Below are 24,621 nucleotides of genomic sequence, written 5' to 3'. Positions count from 1 at the left end.
GATGGTGAGAGGCAAACACAACCTTACCTTGACACCTCGGATGATTAGTCAGGTTGGCCTCGCCTGGAAGAGAGCAGATAAGAGGAAGAGGGGGGGGATTACTGCTTGGTGAAAATAAAAAGCACTGAGCTGAATATTACCCTTGGTGGATGGTGTTGTTTTCTGTGAGGGTGTGGACTACAAGTGTGTGTGTGTGTGTGTCGGTGTGTGCCTGGAAGTAAGCTGCTTGTGAGTGGGAGAGAGAGGCAAGGGAATTGTGAGTGTGTTCTTGCTTTTTAATGCCCATATCAAAAACATATTGGACAACAGGCTGCCTGCAACCTCTCAGCCACACACACACACACACACACATACAAACTTTACCCATGTCTCCAATGTTTCTTGCACACAGGACACACACAACATGCACTTTATTGACCAGACCAGTCGGCTCATGTAACATAGATGATGACAACCAGGTGACATCATCTCAGTATCATATCGCACCACTGCAAGCTGCAGCGTTTCAGTACACAAACATATGACATCTTACACCAGGTCTGAGCATAAAGGTGAATACACACTTTCACACTACCAGATTTTGATACGCCCCACTTCAGTTCGTCCACATGTGCTCAAAGATGTTTCTCTTTTTTGTCTATGTTTGTTTTTTTCCCCCCTCATCCGGCTCCGTCTGAGTGGCTGGAGTCCAGGTGTTGCTATCTGCCACGGTGTGCCAGCTCGTGTGTGTCTCCGCTGGCACTTAAGCCAGAATAATTACCGGCTGCCATAGCACTGAGTCACCATGGCAACATTCCCTTCTAGCCATCAGTGCTATTTATGGTGGTGGTAGAGGGGGGAAATGAAATATTACAGAAATGTTTTGAATGCAACTCACAGAGAACTATTAAACTGCAGGTGATGTTCGTGTTAATATAGCCTAGGCTACTATATGTTAACTGGTTGTCACTGTGCATGTTAAACTTTCACTTCAATATTCTCAAGAAAAAACACCACAAACTTTGTTGCTTCCTGACTTCCTGCCTCAGGTGATAGTGTTGCCATGGAGGTGGTTTAGTTGTTATCATGTGTGAGTACACCATCAAGTGTGGTCTGTATCCTCAGATAGAGACCGTCGCCATGATGACTGTGTGAAAGCTTCGGACACAATTAGATTATTACTATTATTATTATTATTATTATAAAGTTTGAGAAGGACAAGGAAATATCTAATTACTAAAAATACAGTAAACTAAGATAAAGTATCATAAAATAACAAACATTCAAATGACTTCTACTTCCCATATTGAGACTGTACACATTGACAATGACTCATTTAGTGATTTCCCCAATTTAAAACTGTATGTGACACTTTATAGTTCCCACTGGGGTCATGTTAATGTAAGATAACAAGCTGCTCCACTAAAAACAGAAACACATAGTTCTGTAATTATTTAAACATTAACATGATCACTCTGGTCGACATGAATCAGGTGTGGCATGGCTGATACCCAAACCACTTAATCAGGTCTAATCACATCCCTACATTCATTATTTATCATTTTAAAATCAACAGCAGTGCAAAAAACAAAATAAAAACTGTGTCACATTTAAAATTCAACTCATCACAAACACAAATCTTGACATGATTAGAACCGGAGAGTCTGGCAAACTGCAAGCTTATCATTTTAACAACAGTTTCAAAAAGTTACCATCAGCTTTTTGTGCTACATGCAGCCTACTCTTGTCTCTTAAAGTGCTGCAGAAGCTTTAAAGCAACACAGAAAGAAAAGGAAAGACACACTCTTCCTTCTTTAAATGAAAGTTGAATTCATAAGCAATGAAAAAAAAAACTCCCTTGCTGAATCTAGAACACTCCGGGTTTTGCTGAGCCAGTCTTATTTATTCTAGCATCACCGGTCGCTAATATTAGCAAGCTCAGGATAGAGATTAGAGTCAGCTCCTTGACTTTATGACACTACTTATCCCACTGTTTCACTGTTAAACAAATATTACATAGGCCCTCCATTCACGTAGCGTTGCGTTCACTTTCTGTGAGGCAGAAAGCTCCGGCACATTCCACTATTCCCCCTCTCCCACTCTGCTCCGCCGCATTTTATGTCCCTAAAAAAACAAAACTCCACCGTCTTAACCCAAATGGTATGAAGAACCTGTTAAGTACAAATGCAGATCCAGCTCTGGAAAACATTTCTGACATGCTTCCCCCCGCTGAGTAAAAAATATGCGAAGGAGTCAACCATCCATTCTCTATCCTGTGAGGACACACTTCATTCCTAAATACTTGATAAACACCACACATAAAAGCTCTGAGTATCTTTTTCACAGTGGAAAACTCCTTCCAGGCCCACCACCATGTGATACAAGACAGCAAGCCAAGGACTACAACTGTACTCTCTTATGCTGTCATTCTCTGTCTCCCGGCGCTTTCAGGCTTTGATGAAAGAAAACAGAAGCCTTGGAGGGGAGACAATCAGTGTGGCTGTCTTGTGTTTCATGCCATAGAAAATAACTGACTGGAAAAGCCATTTGAAAAGGAATGTGTTTTGGGAATTAAAGGCAGAGGTCCAAATTCAGCCCTCAGCCAGCTGTACACACACATAGACCCGAGACTAACCACAAGCCCCATCGAGGCACAACCCACCATGCAAGAAACTAGAGCCAAAGAGGCAAGGAATCCAGTCTAAGCCCTTCTGCTCTGCAGGCTGAGACCCTACCTGACACTGCAATGAAGCGTACAAGCCAAGCAGGGCCACGTCTGTGTGTGTGTGTGTGTATGGAGGGGGGGTTTAATCTGCCGGACAAGCTGTTGGACGGCAGAGAAAGATGGTATAGGGGTGAAAAATGAGAGAATTAACATCCACATGCAAAGCAGTGCTTCATCTTGTGCGGATGCCTGTGTGGCTGTGTGACACCTCCCTCTGCAGGGTCCTCTGGGTGCACACAGACAGGGAGGGTTTACAGCTTGGATGGCTGCTGAGAAATGAGCCTCAGGAAGCCTCTCATAGGAGAGCCAAAGGCATTTCCACAATACTAAATAATCCAGTTTTTTGGGGAGGAGGAGGAGGAGGAGAAGCCTCAACTTTCTTTACGAGATGATGCTTGTGTGGAGTGCTGCAGGAAGCTCAGAGCAACATCTCACATCTTTTTTTTTAATAAAAAGGAATAAGGAGCGAAGAAAGTGATGACTGCAGTTTATTCACACAATGAGAATTTCTGCTTCGTTAGCAAGGTCTCTCTTTGTGCATTATGTGGGGAAATGAACCGGGAATCACAGTTACAGATGCATTGTATGCAGAAGAGCTACTAAAAGAGCTTTGAATAGCTCTTCTTCTATACAAACTGCACACAAACACTCAGCAGCATACTTTAGACTTCTGCAGGGACAAAGCATAACACAAAGACGTTGAGCTCCCAAACACACAAACACAGCACTCTGCAGGGTCTCGGTGCTGACGTTACTTTGGTAGAAGTACCATAAAACTATTGCACTGAAACACAAAAAGACAAATCAAAGCCTCTATGAACAAGCTCCCTCCCCCACTGTCATCTCCATCTCTCACTCCATTGTTCACCAGCTCGTGGGTGAAGGAGGGAGAATGCCTCTAATTGTTGACATTGATATCACTAATATCATCTAATACCACTGGGATGACACGGGCATGTGGCTGAGGTTACATAATATATGTGATGTATGGATGAACAGATAAAAATGCATGCACACAAGCATACACAATCACATCTACAGAGTATAGTGAAGCATAATTCATATTCCCACTCATACATAGATTTTAATGCAAAAATTGTCTCTTTTTTTTAGAGGAACTTTGGATTTCGTGCTTTGTTTTTAGTGATAACAACATGGCCATAAAAACAATGCACATGAATGCAGCATAGCACACAAACACACACCACTGACCATCTTGTGTCCTGACCGGAGGGCCATTTGGAAGGTGGGGGTGGAGGAAATGGGGGAGGGGAGAAGAAGGGACAGGGGGACTGCTGCCAGGAGAGGAGAGAGAAAGGAAGATAAAGAGAGAGAGAGAGAGAGAGAGAGAGAGAGATGGAGAGAGAGAGAGAGAGAGGGAGTGTGTGTGTGTGTGTGTGTGTGTGTGTGTGTGTGTGTGGGGGGGGGTTAAAGATGTACAGAGGCCATTCACAGGAATTTGGTGAGAAAGAGGACAAACCACGGGAATAAACACGCAGAGAGAAAAAAAAGAGGAGGGAAAGGAAACAGAGAAACAAGAGCAAAAAAGGACACACAGGCAACACATAGTCATAGTGACGCATACGTACATCCTTACACACACACCCATCCCGAGGGAGCTGGTGAAAGGCAACAACTCCCCACAGGCTGCAGAGCAGGAGGGACCCTGCCCTGAAGAGAGACGCTGCAATAAACTCTGTCCACATGCAGAGACCAATCTGTTGAGTTACATACATTTAAAAAAGAAAGAGGAAACCTACAAGTGTGTGTGTGTGTGTGTGTGTGTGTGTGTGTGTGTGTGTGTGTGGCGTCACTATATATCTAACACTGGTCAGTAGTCCCTACTCTGTCTCATTAACTAATCACTGTCTCTGCCTGTGTCTGCGCGAGCATGAAAACAGGTGCTTCTGATCAAGGGACATAATCCGCGTTGCCATGGTAACGCTGTCTATCCTCAGGGTTAATGGTTTTAGCATGAGAAATTGATCTATCCTCCCTAAATGGGGAAATTGAAACTGCATAATTCAGCAACCCTCCTCCTCCCCACTCTCATATTACAGATATCTGTATTATATCTTCATCCATACACAGGACTGCTCTCCGCTCTCTCTCTCTCTTTCTCTCCCTCTGGAGATACAGTAGCAGCGTTTGTATTGAACTCTCACTGGGGACACATAAACGAATATAAAGCACTTTCATCTGAACTGATAAATGTGCTCCGAATCGAAAAACATCTGCATGTGTTAATTCTCCTCCTTCTTCTCATTCTATGTGGATTTTCTTACTGTGATGAAAACATATTGCAAGATGAGGAGTGTCAGCCTCCGGTTATTGTACTTGCCTACAGTATTTTATGATAAATCCCTCACAACCCCATTTCACAGAGTCTCCTGGTGGTCTCGTGGTTAACTGGAAGATCTGGTTTCAAGAATTCAACCTCCTTTTGAATCCCAACCAGCTGTGAGGCTGCAGAGGCAGCAACATGTGTCCTCTGTCTTCACCATAAACGACGACAACGCTCTCTCCCCCTCCCCGCCAGCATTTCTGTGCCATGTCCGGTCCTGACCTCGCAGAGCCATTACAGTCTGCAGAGGCTCTCCGTGTGTACGTACGGGGGATTATATAAACATGTGTGCACGTCTGTAAGAATCGGCCTCTGGTTAATGTCGCTTAGCCCCACGGGAAAGATGCATTTCCTGTCTTCCTCGCACAGTTTTTTTTGGAGGACACTGCTGACCCAGAATTCTTCAGTGGCCCGCAGGTGTTCCTCTGAGACGTGCTCATATCAGAAACACAGCTGAACCAGAAACTACTGGATTCACATCGGATGAACTCAAATCTGAGGCTGAATGACCGCTGGCATTTTGCTTGACTACCGTTTGGAAAATGTAATTTAGTAACAAAGAGAGCATTGTAAACTCACATTAAAACAAATGAGCTTAGATTTGTTTCATTATGTCTTAAATTCTCAGTTTTTTTTAATCTTCACATCTTCACTTCACTTTATCTTTCTTATCCTAGTTTATCTACCCTATTACTGTCCTTCTTGCCAGGGCCAGAGGCCGCTGCTCTGCATTTAAATCGTTTGATTCTAACTAAACTCAACAATGTGCGTCTGTGTGATCCTGCTAACACACTGTACGGAACGAATATTCACTCTATCACCCTCAAACACTTAAAACCTTTCAACTGCAGTTCCACTTCTCTCTTTCCCATCCGTTCTCTCGTCCTCGTGAATAACAACAGCTTTCACCGACTCACTTGGTCGTGTCTTCCTTCCTTACACATGATGATGAATATTTCAATTTCGATTCTACTTCGAACTCACACTCCATCTGGTCCTGGAAAAGAGGAAGTGTGTCGCCCCGGTGTTCAGACCTTCAGCCATCGGTCTGACCAAAACTGCAACTTCTACAGAAACCACAGCAGCTGTGTGAACGGTCACATCAGGCGAATTTAAATCTAACAAACCGAGCTCCACACAGAGACTTTTTTCTTTCATCTTCCACATTCCTGACAAATGTATTCCCCTCACTCCAGCATGGAGGGACGTTCTGTCATTGTCATTGTCTCAGCTTTGTGACAGCGCGGCCGCTCAGCTAATAATAAAATGCTAAAACAAAACCGACTTTGGTAATTGTGCAGCAGGGGTAATTTACAGTGATTAAACAAACGCATCCAGGCGTGGCATCCAAATATGTAAATGGGAGCGTGGAGCGTGAAAGAAGAGATGAATTGTTGTGATGATTTCAGGGATTGTCACTCACATTAGAAGTGACCTTCTTGGCAAACACTAATGAAAGAATGAGAGGGGATGTGTGTGTGTGTGTGGGGGGGGGGGACTGTTGAACTATGGGAATTTGATGACAAAAAGCCGTGAGATGAGTGCACTAATGAAGGGTGGCTGTCTGTCTGTGCACAAACATGCGCGTGATGTCAGACTAAATTGACACCACGCTTGAAAAACAGACCTTTCTCCTCTTTTAAAAAGGGAAATGAAAATATTAAAGGCGCTCACACATGCAGATCCACACACCTCCGATTAGATTTATTCACTGTCGGAACGCCTGCGTGCATAAAATCTTTCTATCATTGTCACCTTGAGATGAAGATTAGCATTAGAGTGAATGAGGAGTAGATACGACCGCATCATTATTCAATGGCACTGGCCTTTATGTGCTGAATAGCCGCCAAGATAAAGGGATTATCGGGGTGAATGGAATAGGATGAAGGGTGTCGTATGCGTGCGTGCATGTGTGTGTGTGTGTGTGTGTGTGTGTGAGGGAGAGAGAGAGAAATCCACGGAGGTAATTCTAAAAGCTGCTAATGAAATGCAACAGATGCCTCCAGACGCATGATCTTGCTCTCGCTCCGGCAAATTCACAAATGAGCTGACAACGCCGACAACATAAACACACGTTTTCTCTATCAAAGATGCATTAACACAAACCAATAGGATTCTTTCTTTCTTTTTCTTCTTTCCTCCAAGTCTTGTGGACAAACCCCTGAGCCGTCGAGGCTGCACACACCCCTCACCGCTGCTCTGAAAATTGCCACGCAGCACCTCATTTATCTCCTCCTTTGACGCCAGCCTTTTGGACAAAAGGCACAGGGCAATAGGGGGGGATTAATAGAGGTGTGTGTCTGTGTGTGTATGTGTGTGTGTGTGTGATGAGCAACTGAAATGGAAATGTGATCCATCTTTACAAGCCTCTAACCACAGCAGGGGTGGGTTTATTAGAAGACCCAGACGGGGCGAGTGGCAGGGGGTCAGACCCTTCCAACCCTCTGTCCAACCTTTTGGACTGTAACACACTGTGCCAGAGTTGGAGAGGGAGCACAAGTCTGGTCTGCTAATGGGTGTGTGTGTGTGTGTGTGTGTGTGTGTGTGTGTGTGTGTGGGTGATGTGTGTGTGTGTGTGTGTGTGTGTGTGTGTGTGTGTGTGTGTGTGTGTGTGTGTGTGTGTGTGTGTGTGTGTGTGTGTGATATCTGAGGAGAGGTTAGTGGGAGGACGGAGGAGAGTTAGGAATGAAAAAGTGATGGAGAGGACGGAGGCTAAGGCCTGTTGATGCTACGTCTGACCTTTCAGAGCGAGGTATTTTTCAAGCGTACTTCTCCTCACTGGGTTTGTTTAATATCTCTCTCTAACACACACACACACACACACACACGCACACACGCACACACACACACACACACACATACACACACAGAGATCTTTCCCTCCCCTTCTGGCTGTGCGGGTGTCCCACTCCTTTGCCCCCTCCGCCACACAACCCACCAGTTCTGTCACCGTCTTGCCCATCCTCCGTTCTGTCCTTGACTATTTCTTGTCCTTCCTTTCTTTGTCTGTATCTCCATCTTCTTTTTTATCCTTCTGCCCTCCTCTCACCTCTTCTTCTGCCCCCCCACCTCCCACCCCTAGAGCCTCACCCCTCTCCAGACCATAGCATATTCAACACGTCTGCTCCCCCATAAATATATGGTAAAATATGGAAGCCTGCAGGGACTCAAAGGGCACATCTAGAATCAGAAACAGCAGCTGGGGGTAGATGGCCAGGGTGGTTGTGAGTGTGTGTGGGTGTGTGTGTGTGTGTTGGGGGGCTACAACCAAACATACAGTACATGGCAACCTCTACTATATGAGCTAGGAGGAGAGGGAGAGGGAGGAGGGGGAGGGAGGATGCTGCAAGACATGGCAACCTTCAGAGAGCAATCTTGAGATTTCTGGTTAAACCCGCACGCCTGAGTAACTCTGAAAGATTGCATGAGGCAGACACACACGGCCCTGCCTCCACCTTTTTTCTTTTTTTTTTTCAACTATTCCATTTGATTCCTCATTTCACAAGCTGAAGATTATTCCATATTTCCTGGCGGTAAGTAAAGAGGAGGGGGGGGCACTCCTAGTCAGAGAGGGGGAATCAAAACTAGCTGCATATTTGGAGAGAAGATGCAGAATATTCTTCGTTTTATTTTGGCATTCGTGGAGGGAAACTGTTTAGCTTAGCTGAGCATGAAGACTGGAAGCAGGGGGAAACTCTTAGCCTGGCTGCACCCAAAGGTAAATAAACCTGCATAGCAACACAATAAAGCTCAAAAGTGAACAACATATATCATTATACGTCACACTGGACTATTTCTTGGCCCTGCAGGCTCAGGGACTTCCCACAGTCTTGTCTTCGTTTCCATAATGACAATGGTATCAGTCTTCTCATGTAAGTATCTGCGTGTCAAGGTATGACTTTAAGCTACAGATATTTTTAATGAACTTCCTGCATTTTTTACTGTCAAGGCATGCTGTCTGACCAGCTACTTATCACTGTCACCTGTTGCGACAGAGAGTAATTGCTCAGTCCTGACGTCTCTTTCCAGCCACAACTGAAACCAAAATCTGCATGATCACACAGCTAAAGCTCATTCACTGCTTCCTATATGCAACACCTCAATGAAGCAGGGGGACAGACCATGCCTAATAAATGTATAACATGGTGGAGTGTTTATTTACAAAGCGGCAGCGGCAGCCACAGCCCTTCGCAAATCTTTTAATGGGGGCGGCTCAGTGTTTCCCGAGGGAGAGCTGAAAACCAAATGAACCAACTGAATGTGCATCGGAGCAGCAAACAGAACGCCTGCTGGTGGCGGAAAATCTGCTGTCAATCACACACACACACACATCTGCATGATTATTACACACACACACACACAAACATGCTCACACACTCACACTAGTACAGGGAGAAATGGACACACACGCAGACAGAGTCATCCGAATAGAGATGAACCAATTAGCAGGCGACAGACATCAGAGAGATGGAGGGAGAAAGAGGGAGTGAGCCAAGTGAGCGAATACATTAAAGCACTGAGTGTGCGGGGAGCAGTCGAGAGAGGAAAATGCAACTGAGACACCTTCACACCGACACTTTCAAGGAAGCCGAGGTGGCCAGAGGCAAATCCATTTCGACACAGTGGGTGGATAATGTGGCAAGATGTGTGGAGACATGGGGAGGCAGACGGAGGTGACACTCACTGATATTATTCACAGACTGAATGTATGTGGCAAACACACACATGCCAGGATTTCACAAAATGACTAGTGCTTGTCAATAATTCTTTCTGTATGACTTGCTCACAGCGGGAAAACACCACTTTCTCAATTCATAAGAAGAGATATGCCCAAGGTCTGCTCTTCAGCTGCGTGAACATGTTATTGGGACTTACTGAGGTGATTTGCTGAGGTGCTGCTGACGTGCAAGAAGTGGATCTGAGGCACAGATGGTTAACTGACTCATAGATACTATATATATTGTTCTTATACAGCTACTTACTCTCAGGGTATTTCATTTTTTACACCAGTGATCGTTTGCCTGAACCACCAGTGGTCAGTTAACTGTCAGACTGACCAGCCAGTGAGTCGCCCAATATGTGACTTTGCCACATATGTGTTGTGTTATATCTAGTATGACATACAACATGCATATGAAATGCTTTGTACATGTTTTTTTGTTTGTTTGTTTTTTTAGATGAATTTCTCATCAATTTTAAACTTTTAACTTTTAAATTGTCTGTCTGCATATTACTGAAGAGTGGTGTGAAACATCTGGACCCTATTCATAATATACACTGACAAGCTTATACACACATACACTTACCATACACCACACCGCTACATAAAATTGTTATGAAATTGAAATTGTTGTGATATCCAGTAGATTTCATATCATTTTTGCATATATGTTTTAAATTAATATTTTATATGTAGAAATCCAATAGGTCCTCTATGTACATCTATTATATTTCATTCCTCCACCACACCTGTCAGTGTTAGTGAATGCACACACTGAGACTTACTGGTGTTTTTTCCCCATAAGCTGTCACCCATCTGTTCCTGCCACAGAGCATGAATGCATGTTAACCACTTAATTGCACCATGCGTTGAATCTGCTTAGAAACATCTGCATATGCTACAGAGTGTGTCTCTCTTTCTCTCCCCAGGTTTGTCCTTTAGTCTGTCCCGTGTATACAGTACACAACTCTGTGCACCACTCAGCACACAACATGTCTGAACTTGAACCCAACACACACTTCTCCCCGAGTGCCCCTCCAATTCAAGGGCTGCATTGCATTACAGCGTTTGTAAATTACCTCTCAATTCTCCTGACCGCAAACTCGTATTAGGCCATTAGCAAAGCCCTGGACACTTAACCCACTGCACAACACTCACACACTCCACATGACTCTGACCTCTCAAGCGCTTGTAATGATGATTCCCCGCCCCCTATTGCTATAAAACGCAACATCATACATGACATCATATTACAGCAATAATGACTTGTCTTTATGGATTGGTTACTTAAGAACTTCCTGAGTGTCTATCAGTGTCAAATCAATTGCTGTGATTCTGGCTCTCAGAGCAGGCAGGATGTCGCTCAGAGCAGATGTCAAGGATTTCTGACAGGAGGAAGTAAGTTCAATGGAAAACGGATTTGTGTACTTTAAAAAGATAGTGAACCACATCTTGATCTCTGTGACATGGCATCCTCTCTACTATTCAAAAAAGCAAGAAATAAAGTGAAAATAATCTTTGAAAAAAAAAGAAAAGAAAAGAAAAGCGCACAAATCCAGGATTGACTTTGTGATGGTTGTTGCTTTGGAGGATTAAGGGGAAAATAGAAAAAGGTGACTAGTTCAACATAAGCTGACACAGCAAGAAGCATAAAATCATCACTTGAGGGGGAATTAACAGTGTGAACTGAGCCAGAGAAGAGATTGCAGATTTTGCCTTTTAAGCTGCTTGGGCACAAAAATGACAGCTGCAATCTCTGCACTTCCAACAACAAATTTGTTGTGTAAGGTTTCTTAGAAATCTTGATTAGAGGACTGAGTTTGGAAGAGGCACAAATTACAAGCTTTAATTTGAAAATAAACACAGAGGAAGCATCTATATGCAACAACTGTGTGGGTACTTCAGTATAGGAGGCTGAGAGGAAAAGGGTGATGCATTCAGGTGCATTTACAAGGTTAAAAAGTCCATCAGGAAGTGAGTGTGTTTGCAGAGAAGTGAAGTTTGACCGGGGGTAAGTGAAGGTCTGAGGACAGTTACCAATTGTAATTCGGAGAAAGGCTAAAAATATCCCTTACACACACAAACACACACACAGACACACACACAGACACACACCTTCCCAGGCAAATTGGGAACAGAGAATAGAGAGTGGGATTCCCGTGAGGAATCAGTGGAATGTAAACAGGCCACCCACACGCGCGCACACACACGCAAACTCTCTCTCTTTCTCACACACACACACTTCCAGATTGCTTCATATGAGGCCGTGAGACAGGGGGCCTCATCTGGAAAAAGATGCCCCTGAGGACGGTGCAGTTTGTTAGGACTGTCCTCTTAGTTTACCCCCTCCGCTCTGTCCTCACAGTGTCCTGCAAAAAGCCCCATGAGGGGCCATGGGAATGCAGCTGCGTGCTTTGAAATGCATCAAACTTCAGCCTTTTCTTCTGTACTTAATGTACTTTGTACAAAATCCTGCAGAATTATGGGTAAAATGGCACAGCTGCACTCAGCCATACTGAATACATTAGCGTCGGGGGGCTAAAAGCAGGGGTACCAAGATTTAATGAAGAACTCAGTCTTCTCTGGCAGGAACTCCGGTATTGTGGCTCGTGTGCGGTGCATGCACGCACGCACGCACACACACACACACACACACACACACACACACACACACACACACACACACACACACACACACTCACTCTAATCCTATGTATGTATGGTTTGAATGAGCGACTTGGATGTCATAAAACCCTAGGTCGCACACCACAATTTCTACAGTGTATGTGTGTGTGTTCACATACCCAAGATGCACTTTCGGAGCTGCTTTCAAACAATCATAATCACATACACTTGTAGCCCATAAAGCCCAAACCTCAAGGGTACAGTGCAGCGATCAGGTATAAATAATGTACACCCAAACCCCTGCCGTCTTTAACACTTTCTCAGCCATATGACGCCATTGTTGTGTTATTAGGCCTATGGCCCACATAACCACCTGCTCTAGAAAGGACTTTCTGGGTCGCTGGGGGATTATTGAAGGGCTAACGCCAACAGCTCACAGTCCTGGGGGCCACAAATGGGTCAAACACTGCTTCATTTGGAAAGCGGCGCAAACAATGAAACACACGAGAGTAACCTTGAGAGCTCATTCCTCAGAGATCAGAAATCCACAAGGGGGCTCTTCGCACTTAATTAGTAGGAACAAGTCTAGACAAGCAAAAGTAAACAGTGGCTAATTTCCTGTGTTTTGGCTCCTCTCAGCCCTGTCCTGTGGTTAGCCTCTTCACTTAGCTTAGCATAGCTCCTCTTACTTCTGCACGCGGCCGCCGCAGCTATTGTTCTGCTGTCAGGCCTCTAATAAACAGCTGGTTGCAGCCAGTGTTTAACTAGCCACAACTGCTCCAAAAAGAGGCCAACGGGTGTTTGAAGTCGTCGACAGTAACTTCCCTTTGTTTAAAGTAGGAGAGTCTTTCTTTAGCAGAGAGGGAGGAATTGTTTTCAGTTCAGCTTTCAAACCCTTTTGCTGCGTGTTTTGTCTGCGAAGCTGCCCGTGCACACGCTGACACAGCTGTTTAGAAAAAACCTCAAGAGGGAAGGAAAAGTATATCTAGGGAATATGAAAGTAACAAATCAGAAAAGAAAAGTAAAACATTTTTTACTGTCAAGGTTGAAACGCAAGAGACGCTCAGGAATCTAAAACCCAGGGAAACATTGGAAAGTTGCTCCGACTTGGAGGTTCATTTCATCATTCTTGACTGCTGGGAGAAAAGTATCAGCTTGCTTCAAAAGTACCTTCTCTATTGATTTCCTCGCTTCAGTAATTAAAAGCACAGAGTGAGAGATAGCCAATATTATAGGGTAACACACTTTCTTGGGTTATTATGGCCTAATATATCACTGTGTGGTCATGACAGCCCATTAAATTAGACCGAAACACTGGAGTAAAGTGTCAAGCTGCAAGCCCTTTCATGTGAAGATCTATAAAGGTAGCGGAAGTTTTAACAGATGTTTGGAGTTACTCCAAAAAGACCCTACCTCACCCTTTTAAGATTTCTTCAGGAAATGAGAGAGATAGGCTACGTAGAGCGAAAAGGAAGTAGAAGAAGACAGCAGAAGCATGACAAGACGCTGGGCAACTCAGTTTAGCCTACGGAAAACTCAGCACCTTTGGAGGATATAAAAATCCCCTAGAGGGAAGTTATTCTCTCTGAGATCTCCAGCTGGTGTCGTACATGGGTTGAAAGCAGAGGAACTTGTTATTCACCTCAGATTTTACACCCATGAATAATTGATCAACGCATCGGGCTGCCGGCCCATATGATGATTCAATAATGAGCTCCATTGCCTGTTTCTGGAGATTTGCTGAGTGTAGCATCACATAAGTTTCTTGTGGGGGAAATATAGATTGAATTGGATGCAAAATAAGGGATAACAGCAAAGAGAGGATGTACTGTATGTAACAACCTCCTGGACTCAAACCTGCAGCGTGTCATGGTGTTCATTAGTGCACTGACCCGTGAAGAAAAGCTGCTGACCGTGCAGCTGGGTTTATAGTCTTCCTCAATGATGCAGCTTCATGGTCGTGAAATGACAGGGATCAATATGTCAATATGTCTTTTTTAGTGTCCCTCCATCCAGCTGTCTAACAAAACCTTAGGGAGTTTTTCAGTTTCTATAGCTGCTGTTTGAAGGTGATCATAACCCCAGCTGGAGTCAGAGTCAAGTATATCAGAGCTGAGAGCTGATTGGTTGATAAGTGAACTGATAGAAAGTAAACTATTTATAATATTCAGATATACCGTAATTGAATATAGATCACTGAACACAGTGGCAAAGACCAACTGCTGCTCTGACAACACAAACAATTTGGAGATTTCACTTTGGAAACTGGGGATTTTACATAAATCTTATACTCAGAGACACTAAATTATTAATCATTTCATTGAGAAAATAATTTGCAGATTCACTAATAATGAAAATAATTATGTATAGCAGCTCATCTGACATAGTGCCTGGTATAAATTGTCCAGTTAAAAATTAATATGGTGGAAAAAGCTAAAAGTGACAATACCATACTGTATAAACATAATGTGTTAGTTTAAGACATCAGGTTTGGCTTTGGTGACATATGGTGGACATGTCAGTAGAAGTAACCCTACAGAGAAAGAATTATTCATAAGATAAGTAGAACAGTTATATATTAATAATTAATGTAAGCAATTTAATTAGATACACACATTAAACAACAGAGCAGCTGAAAGCTGTGTGGCCAAACTGCATCATTACAGGACGATATTAAAGTGAAATTCAGGCCTATGAATGAACTCTGTACTGTATGTGATTGTTCCACATCTGATTTATGTCATGATGTGAGAGAGCTCGTGCGTAACTCCACATCTGCACGAGCGTGTGTGTGTTATTTGACATACACCCGGGGATCAAGGAAAGCTTGTTAACATCCCTCCTCACGCTCAGAGGTCGAACACCCTCCCCGGGCCTCGTTATCGCTCGCCGGGCCGTGTCGCACCAAAGCAGCGTGTCCCCATAATAGGCTGTAAAAATGACAATGCATATCGCACCGAGCTCAGACACACAGTGGGATAACCCTGGCTGGATGCGCGACAACCTTGAAGTGGCGGCGTGAGAGCGTGGAAGAGATGACACATTATTCACACGAAGAAAATAACAAGCACGCACAAGCTCTCACAGACACATTACGCATCGATTAGTCCAGACAACGGAGTGGCTTTGAACATCACTGGAGTGTCTGGGGTGTGTGTGTTTATGTGTTTGTGTGGGTTTGGCACTCTGACAAATTTGTAAAGCAGCTACAAATGCACTGAGATTGAGAAGAGGGCACTTTATTGTTTAGTCAGTGAGAAGTCTCTAGTGGCAATATGTAACAAAGCATTAAATATCATATAACAAAAAGAATACTACAAAAACAACAGTTAGATTAATCATTTAGCTATATTGTCAGCTCTCTGTGTGCTTTATCCCATTATTTCTCACATAGATGCTCCAAACTGAGCAGTATAAGGCAGTAATGTCTGGTATATGTAGGCCTATGTACAGTGAATAGTCTATTAATCAGATTGTTTTACCACCTAATGCATTAATCTGCTGTGATCTGGCTCCATGTCACTGTGTGTGTTTGCAGGTAGACTCTGTCTAAAGCTGTGCCAGCTGCTGTGAATGCCAGAGTTGCGAGTCACTGCTGGGCAACGGAGCGATGAACATACTCTACAGTCTCACTCACTGTTACACATTCACATTGTAGAGGGAAAATAAAATGTGTGTGTGTGTGTTTGTGTGTGTGTGTGTGTGGGGGGGGGGGTCCTCCTGGTCATTTGTTGTTGTAATTCTCCTGTAAGCCTTTACTCTGCGAAGTGACACAGCTGCCAGACATATCCTCTTTGCTGGCGCCTCAAACCTCCACTCCTTTCCTCTCACTCACACACACACACACACGCATGCGCTGCAACCATAACATATCTTAAAACAACATCCATGCCGATGGAGCTTCATGATTATTTATGTGCTTTACAATCATAAAAAATTACACTGTCTATTAAAAGGATTCAATCATCACCAGTGACAAAAACAAACGCATTCATCTCCCTGACACTCGATAATTAGAAACAAACAGGAACTCTGGTCATAATATATGATTTGTCAGCTACTAATTGTGATAGAATAGGAACGACTGCGTTGGTTTGGACTGGAGGAGGAGGAAGATGAAACGGCACGCTGGCTTCCTGTTTGCAGGGACGGCACACACCCTGTTTATGCAACGGTTTTATTTTAACAGACAGCCAAATATTCACAAGTACACAAACTTTGCTTCTTAATCCTAAAATTGTCTGGCGCAAGACTCTAGATGTCTGCAAAACATGGTTGGTGGAGTGACTTTCTGAGCAGCAACCTACTGTTGGGAAACTGATTTGTACATGAAAAAAAAAGAAAGAAAGAAACCTCTTTTATTTGCATGAATTCAACAGCAGAATATCTTTTGTGGATGAACCCAGTGACTCCCAGGAAACCAATTTAAATTGTATTTATTTTATTCATAAGGGCAAAATAAATCACAGCCCTCTGCAGGTACAGCAGGACAAAAGGCGAAGGATGATGATGATGATGGGGGGAAAAAAAGAAAAAGGAAATCAGGACGTGGAGAGCCCACATGTCTATCTGGCACTTCGGTGATGCCAGTCTGTCCATCCATCCCCTAGCAACCCTGTAACCCGGGGCGACAGGACCTTGACGATGAACAGACACAACAGAACTCAGTGGTTCTCCATTTGCTTGTTGCCAAGATGCTGATAATGCAGACCTTTCAGATCCGCGCACACGCACGCACGCACGCTGACAGGCACGGAAACACTTGTGCGCGCGTGTGAAAACACAACACGGAGACTTGTCGTGGACCGACACCTCCTCCTGCGAACGCAAACACTCACGCAGCTCGCAGGCCCCTCATAGCTTTGAAACACAATGTCAAACACAAGTCTGTATACACGTAGACACGTAAACACAGACTCTCCTCTGTGCCATTATCCGAGCGATTGAGTTACCGAGGCAGTCAATATGCTACCTCACACCGAGAAATCGATAGTGTTACTCTATCCATGCAATTCATCACCAGCTACCAACATGAGACAAATCAAGAGACTTTGTTTAGGAACCATCGACAGACAGAATACAAAAGAAGCCAAAGTGCAACAAAGGGAAAACCAACTTGTGTCAATAACTTCATTTTTTTTTTTTTTTAACTTTCTTTTTAATTTTTAATTTACATTGACAGCAAGACAAGCTCATCAGAAAAACAACACAAATGTACAGCCTTCCGCTGTCGCGAACACAACATACAACACAAAATAATACTACATAATATAATAAGAACCAAAAACACAAAAGACAGGAAAAAGAAAAGACCCAATAACTTCATATTGAGGAGTTTTATGCCAAATGTGACTGCACACTGTTGATGAACCCGATGCCTTCCTTCATGCAGTTCTCCAGAAAGGAAAAAAAAAAGCAGATTGTGTGTTTCAGGGCGATGTGCTATATACACACTCTGCCCTGATTTCATCTTCTGCAAATTTCCCCCCTTATTGAATCTGTGCACCACTCAGCCCCGGCAGCATCAAGTTCGTGAAGCACAAGCTGGGCTAACTCCTCCGGAGCAGATGAGCGGGGGCTGTGTGTATGCTCACTTGCAAAACATGAACGGATGCAAGATGACAGCGCAGAAGACGAGTGCTAGAAAAGCTCGGGGAAGAACCAGGCGGCGCTGACATCACAACAAATGGGATGTGAAGTTTCTGGAACAGTGTGGGTATTGTTGGGAGAGCACGGCGGGGGGCTTTATGTTGCACTCTCTCTGCATAGCTGCTGTTTATTGATGGAATAGAGGAGAAGCACAGAATCTGCGCACACTTTAAGTGACAGCTCTTTTGCTGCTAATAGGGAGATCTCACAGCAGAAAAATCACACTCTCTCCTTCGACATTTCTCTGCAGAGACGAAGCAGCTGGGCAGGAGTGTTGTCTGTCTGTCTGTGTGTAGAGTTTGTGTGGTTTAAGCCAGCTATTATGGCATTAATCCTGAGAGTATTGTGTGCGCGTAACAGGCAATGCAGAGTCATTAGTCGTGTTGCTTTCAGCATACAGCATGCTTAATGAGAGGGCATGACCACGCTGTCTGAGTGATTAGTTACTGTGGAGGCAGAGGGCCAGCACTGATTTCTCTGTGTGTGTGTGTGTGTTTGTGTGTGTGCACCAGGCAGGGGGTTTGTTCATTAATGGGTTTGGGGGGAAAGAAGGCCAGATCTCTTAGTGTGTGTAAAACAGACATAAACAAGGGTAAAAAAAACAACCCAGATTCATTTTAAATGAGCTAATCTCCGTCGGGAGTGTACAGCAGATCACTTTTCATGTTTTTTTTACATCATGCTTTGCATCTACTGAAAATCTATCAGTGAAATACCCGCCTGAAACCTCAGCCACAGACACACAGCCAGAACTCTGTGCTCAAAAAAAAAAAAAAAAAAACACTACCCACTTTGGTTTTTTTTTATGAGGCATTGTGTGGCTGAGAAGAGCCTAAAAATAACCTTTGTAACACATTTGAAAAGCAGTTAATCCCCCAGCCTCATTTGTTGCTCTGAGTCAGGCTTTTTTTTATTTTTTATATTTACCGGTTTATGGCCGGATGTGTGTTCATTGCCACGGCTCTGTGTACATGTGAACGGCATCACAATGAACAGGAAAAGTGCTCATGACATGTCAGGATGGGAGAGGAGAAAAAAAACAGAGAAATAATATACAGGAGGAGGCTGCTGTGGAATTCCCCTCGTCCTGCCCGCGTCGCTCCTGCTGGAGCGCTGCAGCAGCCACTGCAGCCTGCTCATCATCAGACACACACGGCACGGGACAACAGAGCGCCTCCTGTTAAAACACAACCATCATCATCACACCTCTTTTTTTTAATCACTCCTGACAACTCAAGAGAGAACAATCCCGTCAACGTTTATTCAGATCAGGGCAATAATGCAGCGTCAAAGCACAGAGTAAAAAGAGAAACACCTACAAACAGCCGTCTGATCCGTCTGCACCGATTCATCGTCGGCTCATTCTCGTCACTTGTTTGGTTCAAGTGAGTCATGATGATCTTGATCTCTCAGTGAAAGTGACAGAGCTAAATTGGACAATTAGCTGATCAATAATCTTTGATAACTGATGGATCATTGGTCCTAATTCAAGCTAAAATGCCAAATAATTTGCTTGTGAGGATTTGCTACTTCATCACAGACTGAATATCTTTCAGTTTTGGACTGATGCCCAGATATGTCATCAATCACATCTTCCTATCCCTATGCCTCCCCATCCCTTTGCATCATTCAAACTATATTTTCTAACATTTCATAGCCAAATTGCTCTATAAAGAAAGTAATATGCTGCTTAATTGAATATGAAAATGACTGTTCATGGTAAACAGTGAAAAAATCTGTCATGGTTCAAAGAACTCAATCCTCAGACACTCATTCACGTTTCACCGTTGCTTCAAGGTTTTTTTCAGATGATGCAATTTCTTTCCTGAAACTCCGCAGGATTACAAATTCTCAGAAAGTGTTACGAGAACCTGACACGAAGCGTCTGGCTGAATATTTTACCTCTGAGTGCTACGAATTTTGAAGATTTGTCATGTCTAGTGCATCAGCGTGAGCAGAAGCTCTGATTACGAGTTGGACTTCCCGCTGTCACTTTCTGCTCTGTCTGAGGGAGAGTTGCCATTGGCTCAGTTCTTCACATTCCTTCTCCTCTTCCTCCTCCCTTCATTTACTTTCCCTATCCTCTTCTCCATCTGTCCATTTCTACATTCCTCCAGAACCAGAGACACCCCTAATTTAATTTCTGAAGGAATCGTATCCATGCCTCCACCTAGTTGAGCCTTTAGAACAATTATCTTCTTCCTCATAAAATAAGATAAGAATTACTTTATTAATCCCTAGGGGGAAATGTATTTGCCTGTCAGCTCATCTACCATTTGCAGAAGAATCAAAAAGCCTGATGGCTGTAGGTACAAAGGATGACCTATCAGAGGGTGTACTGTATGTGTTTCTGCATCATGCCTGCACTTTGCACACAGAATGTATTCAGCTGTTTGTAAAAGAAAAGACAGTGTTAATCCCAATTTGTCCTCCATACTGATCTTCATTCCAAAATTTGTCAACTTGAAAGAAGACGCCCAAACCCTTCCTCGGGTTCCTCCTCTCTTCTCGTCTCCTTTGCACTTCTTTTCATCGTTACTCCCTTCCTTGTAATCCTCCATTTTCTTAAACTTTTCTCTCCTCTCATCAGTGCCCCTCTCCTCTCCTCTCCGCTTGGTCTCTCAGTATTCGCAGACAAGCTCAGGGGGCTGGCTCTGGTTCAAAACCTTTTAATGTCGCTGTTCAGTGCAGCTCAGCTCAGCACCCTGCTGTGGTGGGTCTCTTCGTTTTTCAAGCTCACATCTCTTCCTTTAAAAAGAGCACTCTTTCCCCCCCAGCCCCCTCTCTCTCTGGCATCGAGTTCACTTCCTTTACCAGAAGCTGGAAGGCAAACCACTTTCATCTTCCCCTCCCTCTTGTCAAAAACTCCTCTCCTGATATCTGAAGAAAAGGTGCTGCTTCCACAACAACCTGAGCATTTAGACTTTTCAAACACGCTGCTCCCTGAGCCACACCTGTACAATTCCCAGTCTCCCTGAGCTGTGGAAAAACACATCATACATGTGAGAGATAAGCCGAGTGAAGATGCAGCAGACAGGGTTCGCATGACCCGATGTGCTCCACATCCTTTCATCCTCGCTGTGCAGGCTTCCCCATTTTCTTAAGGTGTATCTTTCATTATCTCACATTCTTCTCATTATTTTCTCAATTTAATCAACAAGAATCTTTTCTTCAGTTATTTAATATTTAGTTCATTAAAAAAAGTCTCAGACTCCAAGGTGAAAATTGCTTCAAATTGCTTGATTTGTCTAAACACCACTCCTGAATCCTAAATTCACACCATGAGGAGCAGCAGCCGATTTCCACACCTGACATGTTGGAATAAGATCATTGCTGGTGTTGTGTTTATGTATTAAAAAATGCCTTCAATTACAACAAGTTCATTCAATTTGTTGCTTGACTGTGTAGGGCTGGTGACTTAAATTTAAACCTACTTGTACAAATACATAACATTTAACACAAAATAGAACAAATGCTTTAACACAATTAAGCTACATTTGGATAGGCTCCCTGAAATGCTTCCAAACTTTTTTGGGGAAAAAAAACTATATAATGCAATTAAAATTTGGAACTTAAATTAAATAATTTAACTGAAAAGTAATAACTCATTGAATTAAAATATGTATTTCTGATGTATCAATAGTTTTGAACAACTGTAACAATGTAAGTTTTCTCTCCTGCTGAGCGGACAGTTCAGTGGTGACAGTTGCTGTGACCGTCGTTTGACAGGAGCTTCAGCAATCTTTGTGTTTGACTGGTCAAGACATTATATGTTGTACAACCTTTGAGGAGTGTTCAGAGCAGGCTGGAGGCTATAGTGAGTTGCAATAGGAAAGTGATTACACGAGTCATCTCTAGCTGGTTAGTATGCTGATTTCAGAGGAAGAAAAGACGTAATAGAGACAAGAGTTAACTTGAACGTTGTTTTGATGATGAGCTCGTAATGTTTTCTCTAGACTGAAGTAAAAAGCTGCAAGTGTTAGCCTGGTAGTGATAGCAAAACTTAGGAATAACTCCTTTAAATATTAACAAACATGTATTTATGAATTCCCAACATCCATGACAGCATTATGACCATAGGGAGGACAGACTCATACACATATCCTTACTAACGGTCTATAACTGACCTATAAAGCATTAGAATTATTTATTAACTCGGCTTCTCATAAAGGCCAATGGTTACAACAAAAACCTCGTTATACGGCATCGTGAAAAGATGATTCAGAGCATCCTTCGTTATATGGTGCATTAGGTAAATCATGATGCTTGTAACCTGACCGTTTGAGCAAGAAATAAAGCCTCTCATCAGGGAATCTAAGACAAACACCGAGGACAAACTGTCCAGGAACTGAAAGGTCCCTCGCTAACCTCAACAATCACCTCTTTGTTCCTCCACTTGGCTCAAACATCTTTTCTGTAATTCAATTTACTCATTCATTCAGACCTCTCCGTCTAATTCTCTGTCTGTGCCACCCCTCTCGTTCAGCAAATCTTCCTTTTCTTTCTCTCCTCCTTCCATTATATGTTGTTAATGCTGCTCCCGGATAGTGAAGCATATTTACCATAAGCCAGCGGAGGCAAACAACCAGCCTATTCAAACTAAGAGCTCGGCAGTGACAGAGATGGAGAAAGGAAGGAGGAGGAGGAGGAGGTCGGAGTATAGGAAAACAGAAAGAGACGGAGAGTAAATTCCCTGGATGACTTGCAGATATCAGTTTAAGCAATCCCCTAATTTCAGAGAAAACATAACATGTGCAAACAGTCCTAATGGCTATAATTGCATCCTTCTTAAGCGCTCCTACAATTCTCATGTTGCAAATTGTTGCAGACAGGCTCGACCACACAAACACTGTCTGCCTCGCTCCCTCTCATCCTCCCATACGTACACACACATCACGCTCTCTGGTGACATAATGCCCTACACTCCATTAACAAATACTTTCCCTGCTGTAAACAGTCATTTGCAATCAGGCTAAAGGCTGCTCTCTGGAGAAAAATGGATAAAACTAGGCAGCCGCTTCCTCTGCACCAGCCAGATAATGACTTCAAAAAAACAAATCACACACCATGAGACAAGACAGCAAACTGACCACTTCCTTTGCCGCATCTGTGACAGTGAGGGCAGAGTCGCTCACTCAATCAAAGAAATCACTGACGAGACATAAATGTAGGAAGTTACCTTATCTCTCACTGACTCGCATCTATTGGCTATGACTTGCCAGTTCCTTATTGAAGGAGAGTTCAAGAAAATGCAGTATTTGATGAATGTGTGCTTTCAGCCTTTAGCTTCAAAAATACGACCACACAAAGACAGAGTATTTAGTCTAAAGTGACCTTGCTACGGCCTCTGGCTTTTGACCTTTTGCCTTACACACACACAGAGAGAGAGAGAGAACTGGAGGTTGCATGTGCTCGCTCCTGACCCAGCCCTGACCCAAGCCTCTCCAGCTCCCACTTTCTGGTCATGTGATTATATGTTTACAACTGTCCATGCAGGGAGACAGCTGCAGTAGGCTATATTATATTGCAGCGAGAAGAACTGTCACTTTAACCTGCATCTGAATCAAACTGCAACATTTGAAAAGGGACAACGAAAAAACAATCAAACATTTCCCATGGCATCACGGGTCATTTGTAAAATTAGACCCATAAATCTACGCCATCGACCAGTGTCGGGCTGTCTTGACAAAGCTGACCTTTAAGGGAAAAGAGAAGTTTAAAGTACAAAATGGAGAAAGCAGGCTCGCTTATTGTGATACATCACTCTTTATTTATTGTTTTACTTCCCCTGTCCAAGTGTAAACATTTTTTACTTCCCCTGTCCAAGTGTAAAATGATTTTGAGATCAAAATGTTTCACAAAAGAATAGTGGTTGGTAGGCAGTTCACTTACTTTTTTCCCTCTTTATTTCATGTATCATTTACAATATTGAGAACAGACCGAACTACGGTAAGGGAAATTGTTCAGTTCAGAGAAAATGTCAAGAAGCTCACTGAGCTGTTTGACTAGCGCTAATATGTTTCTGTCTGCAGGTAGCATGTTAGCGGCTAATTTGCAGTAGCATTTCACCTGCTAGCCCTCTAGGCCTACAGTATGTCAAGCTTCTGAAACCCCAGGTTGTCCAAAGATGAGCTGCTGAATTTTTCTGATGACAGTCCTCTGGTACTGACATGATGAGGAGATTAGAGGCTTCCCCTGTTTTTAGCCATTTATCAAGCAGAGGGAAAAGGACTATCTCATGGTTTGAAAGAGGAACTGCATATTCTCTCTGTGTTTATTATGTTTGCAGATATTTTTATGCTTCAACTAATTGATTATTCAAAAAACATAACCAACCAACCTTTATTGGAGCCTTACTCTAAATGGAAGAGAGTATTCTCTCTCATGCAATCATGCATTTCCAACAATACGAGACAGATCTGGCCCCTTGGCATTTGCTTTCCCTTTTCACATTCAATTCCCTAACCTCTATCCAATCAACCAAAAAGAAAAAAGAAATGGTTTTTAAAAGAATGATGTTTGACCCTGGAGAGCTTCATCTTCCATGTAATTTCACACTTTTCTCCCTGTTCTCTTCAC

The 24,621-nt window shown here is 43.3% G+C and overlaps 1 protein-coding gene across 1 annotated transcript in view; it reads right to left on the bottom strand.

Moving 5' to 3' along the window:
- Positions 1 to 24,621, bottom strand: part of pag1 (phosphoprotein membrane anchor with glycosphingolipid microdomains 1) — a 52,982-nt gene that overhangs the window by 18,572 nt on the left and 9,789 nt on the right. The window contains exon 2 of the mRNA XM_085791582.1: positions 28 to 63. The gene's annotated coding sequence lies outside the window, so the exon portion shown is untranslated. The remainder of the gene's footprint in view (positions 1 to 27; positions 64 to 24,621) is intronic.

Source organism: Trachurus japonicus, chromosome 11 (genome assembly GCF_045865225.1).
Source record: "Trachurus japonicus isolate A0001 chromosome 11, Traja_1.0".
In the NCBI taxonomy this organism is placed as follows: domain Eukaryota; kingdom Metazoa; phylum Chordata; class Actinopteri; order Carangiformes; family Carangidae; genus Trachurus; species Trachurus japonicus.
This window is presented reverse-complemented; position numbering and strand designations above follow the sequence as displayed.